Source organism: Oratosquilla oratoria, chromosome 18, assembly GCF_046742065.1.
Source record: "Oratosquilla oratoria isolate Oo_2021 chromosome 18, ASM4674206v1, whole genome shotgun sequence".
Taxonomy (NCBI): Eukaryota; Metazoa; Arthropoda; class Malacostraca; order Stomatopoda; family Squillidae; genus Oratosquilla; species Oratosquilla oratoria.
The window spans coordinates 17752433-17757432 of record NC_134794.1 but is presented as its reverse complement, the minus strand read 5'-3'; positions in this window follow the sequence as shown (position 1 = coordinate 17757432).

Below are 5000 nucleotides of genomic sequence, written 5' to 3'. Positions count from 1 at the left end.
AACAGTGTTTGGACTAAGTTCTCTCTAACGGATAATGTGACTAACCTCTTGGTTGAGACTCTCTTAAGATACGAACAAGAAGTTTAGGGGTTAATTTTGCCATGAAACCAGACAAAAGTCATACCTTGGACTATATTGTGGGATAAATTCATGGCAGCTAACGATTATGACAAAGACCTACAGTGTTTCAAAGGAATCCTTTTGCAAGGTATTATGGACTGTGTCAAGGGAGATAGCGGTTTACCTAAAAGATTGAAACTAGCAGTTGAACATCTCACCAAACGTAAAAATATCATCATCACAAGAGCCGACAAAGGAGGTAAAATAGTCATTCTTAACCAAAAAGACTATGTCACAAAAGCCCTTAATATGTTAGCTGATAAGGGCACCTATGAAAGCCTTACTAAAAATCCCCTCAGGAACACCTCCGCAGAGTTTAATAAGAAAGCCCGAAAAATAGTAGGAGATGAATTATTTGATAATTTAAGAGTTATTAACCCTCAATTACCTAACTTTTATGGCCTTCCTAAATTACATAAAGAAGGCACCCCTCTAAGGCCAATTATCTCCAATAGGAATTCATTTACAAGTAAGGTATCAAAATGGCTCACAGGGATTTTGTCACCATTTGTGGGAAGTTTCTCAAACTCTCATATTAAACACTCAGAAGATTTTGTGAGTAAAATTAAAAGACAAATCATACCTACAAATAGCAAACTACTAGGTCTCGATATAGTTTCCTTATTCACAAATGCCAACACGAAAGATATCTTAAGTTTTTTGGAAAACAAACTGCACCCATATCAATACAAACTCCCACTTTCAGTATTAAAGATTATCAGCCTGACCCGTTTATGCATCAATACTAATGTTTTTACTTTCAATAATTCTTATTTTAGACAAAGATATGGTTGCAGTATGGGTTCTAACCTTTCACCCGTGTTAGCTAACCTATACATGGAATATTTTGAAAGTACTTTATTACCTATGATTAAACCACCTGACATGTTTTGATTTAGGTATGTTGATGATATTTTTACACTATGGGACGATAAGTGGGGTTCTTTTGATGAATTCTTTGTTAAATTAAATGAATTAGCTAAGAATATTAATTTTAAGGTGGAATGGGAAGAAGGATGTTCTGTGAGCTCTGATGTCGCTTTTGTGTTCGTAGGTACGTTTCTTTATCCCTCTACGATATCCAGAAGGTCTTTTATACAGATTGAGGGAGAAGGCCCTAAGAATAAGTAAAAGAAGCAGAGGGGATAAAAGAGGAGAGAGTGAGGGTGACAGTGGTGGGTTTTTGTCCGTCCCCAACTCAAGACGCGCGAGTGAAATGGAACAGTTGTTCACCCGGGCAGGACTAAAAATTGCGTTCGGCACTGGTACCAGGATAGGAGAGATTGTGAGGAGTAAGAACAATAGTAAAGTCGATACAGTAGAGAACAGATTGATTTACAAAATTCCATGCAAAAGCTGTAACATTAGTTATTTCGGAGAAACCAGCAGAGGGATAAAGAAACGCACCTACGAACACAAAAGCAGACACACACACATACATACACACATATATACCATTGCCCTTTTGATGTGTTGAAATCTGGCAAGCGTTTAATGAGGAAAGATAGTTGAATCTTGAATCTTTCCTCATTAAACACTTGCCAAATTTCAACACATCAAAAGGGCAATGGTCACCTGATTGTATAACAACTTATGCTGTGAATAAATTATTACCATTACCGAATCCGCCCCACCTCGGACATGTGACTTGAGCCACCTCCCCTTGTTCCCACTTTGTACCTCTCTCACTGTATAAATTCTTGTACATCTTATCTTGTATCCATACTGCTGAAGAGGACCACAGTAGTGGTCGAAATATACAGTTCGTCTGTCTCCTTTGCTTTGTTTCTCCGACAGTGGGTTATTTAAAACATATATATATATATGTATACATACATATATAAATATATATATATATATATATATATATATATATATATATACATATACCAAAGGCTTTTTCCCCCTTACACGGGGTGTAATCAAAAAGAAAAAGGCATAGAAAGCACTCCCAGCCATTCCATTTCCCATATATTCCACTCCCATCCACCCTCCTTCCTCCCTCCTATCTTGGCACCTCCTGGATGACGGGTCATCCCTGCATCCTCTCCACTGCCCTGGGTCAGAAGCAGTGTCGCAAGACACAGCACATCCACAGCAAGGCCGCTTCATAAATTCGGCGACCCCCCCCCCCTCTCCATCCCCTCATGCAGAAAAGGAGAAGACTGGGAGAAATCCTTTCAGGCTGCGTCAAATTTTTCATACATACTTCCTCACCCCCCATCCCCCACCCACTCCCCCTCATGCATCACAGCCTCATCTATACACAACCCTTCTCCATTCACCCCTATCTTCTGTCCTCTCCCGTCCTTCCTCTCTTTTGTAAAGCCCCTTTCACCCCATCCATCCATCTCATACTAGGACGTACCCTCATATTCACTCCTTCCACCTCCGCCTTCCACACTTCTTTTACTAATCTTTCTTCACTCATTCTTTACATGTGTCCAAACCATCCTAATACTCTTTCATCAACCCTATCTCCCAGCTCCCTTTCCACCCCTGTTCTCCTCCTCACCTCCTCATTTCTCACTCTATCTAGCCTAGTAACCCCTATCATACTTCTCAGACATTTCATCTCAAACACATTCAAACTCCTTCTCTTTTCCTCTCTCATGTTCCATGTTTCTACCCCGTACATTGCTGTTGGCACAATCACTCCTTCATATAACCTCCTCTTAGCATCCATTCCCAGATGTCTATTTCTCATTACACTTTTTAATCCACCAAGGCATTTACTCGCTTCTCTCAATCTACATTCTACCTCCACCCCCACTTCTCCCTTTCCTGTCACATTCGCACCTAAGTATCTGAAACTATCCACTTCCTCCAGTCTCTGACCCTTAATGCTCACTTCCAGCCTACTGTCACTCTCACCCCTTGTATATCTCTTCACCTTACTTTTGCCCACATTTATCTTCAGCTTCCTTCTTTCACACACCTTCTCAAACTCTGTCACTAACGTCCTCAATCCCTCCTCTGATCCTGCTACAAGCGCAGTGTCGTCGGCAAACAACAACTGGCTCACCTCCCACTTTTCTCCATTTTCTTTAATTATCTCCAACCCCTGACCCACTACCCTTGCATTCACCTCTTGCACCACCCTATCCATGTAAAGATTGAACAGCCAGGGCGATATAACACACCGCTGACGAAGTCCCACCTTTACCTCAAACCATTCACTCTCTCCATTTCTAATCCTAACGCAAGCTCTACTACTCTCATAAAAACTTTTGACTGCTCTTAACAGCTTTCCTCCTATCCCATATATCTGCACTACCTCCCACAGTGCCTTCCTGTCTACCCTGTTGTAAGCTTTTCCAGATCCATAAAAGCCAAAAAAACATCCTTACCTTTTCCTATAGCTTTCTCACATATCTGCCTTACCACAAAAATCTGATCTACACATCCCCTACCTGTCCTAAAACCACACTGTTCCTCACCAATTACTCCCTCTGTTCCTCTCCTAATCCTCTCAATCAAGACCCTCCCAACTACACTCAACAAGCTGGTCCCTCTGTAACTACTACACTCACACTTGTCCCCCTTTCCTTTGTAAAGCGGAACTATACAGGCACTTCTCCAGTCCTCCGGCACTCTACCCTCTCTTAAACAAACATTAAATAACCTCACCAGCCAGTCCACCATAACTGTACCTCCTTTCTTCAAACATTCTGCATGGCATCCATCCAGACCAGGTGCCTTACCTGCTCTCATCATCTTAACAGCTGCTTTCACCTCATCCTTCCCTATTTCTCCTCCATTCTCCTCACTCATCACTCTCATTTTCTTAGCGCTTCCCACTGCATCTACCTTTCCCTCCCTATCCTCCTTCACATTTAGCAACTCCCTAAAATACTCTGCCCACCTTCCCCTCACTGTCTTCTCTTCCATTATCATCTCTCTATCTGCACATTTTACCTTTTCTTCTCTACTTGATTCGCCTCCTCTTCCTCTTTTAATTTCCTTCCAAAACATCTTGTTATTACTTTCAAAATTCTCTTTTATACTCTTTCCCCATTTCACATATGCTCTCCTCTTTGCTTCCTTTATCTTATGCTTAACTTCCTTTCTCTTTACTTTGTACCTCTCATACGATTCCCTTGTCCTAATTTGTAGTCACTCTATGAATGCCTGCTTCTTCTCTTTTACACCCTTCTTTGCTTCCTCATCCCACCACTCACCACCCTTCCTTCTATTTCTTCCCGCCCTCTTTGTTCCACACACCATCTTTGCACACCTTATGACTCCCTCCTTGAACGATCCCCATTCCTCCTCCACTCCTAGTTCTACTCTATCTTTTACTCTCTCCCACTCTTCTCTCAACTTCTCACTCTAAATACCTCCCTACATTCTGCCCTTTTCCTCTTTCTCCACCTATTCTCCACTCTCAATTTACCTTCCACCAGGAAATGATCTGATATTCCCCCACTCTCTCCCCTTAGAACATGTACATCCTTAACTCTTCCTACCATACTCCTTGTCACCACTATATAGTTCATTAACGCTCTATCTGCCACCCTTCCATCCACCACCCTCTCCCATGTGTACTTATGCTTGACTTTCTTCTTAAACACTGTATTTGTTATCATCAACTCTCTTTCAAGACACATCTCCACCATCAATTCTCCACTACGATTTTTACCTGTAACTCCATGTATATATATATATATATATATATATATATATATATATATATATATATATATATATATATATATATATATATTCACATATCATTTACATATCTATAAAATAGTTTAGGTTTGTCTTTGCATTTATCCATTATATCTTTTACGTGGTTTCTTTTCTCCTCCCTGCTTATATCTACATATTTGTTTCTTTTTTTATGTATGTTTACCATTTGGTAATTTTTTTGTCTT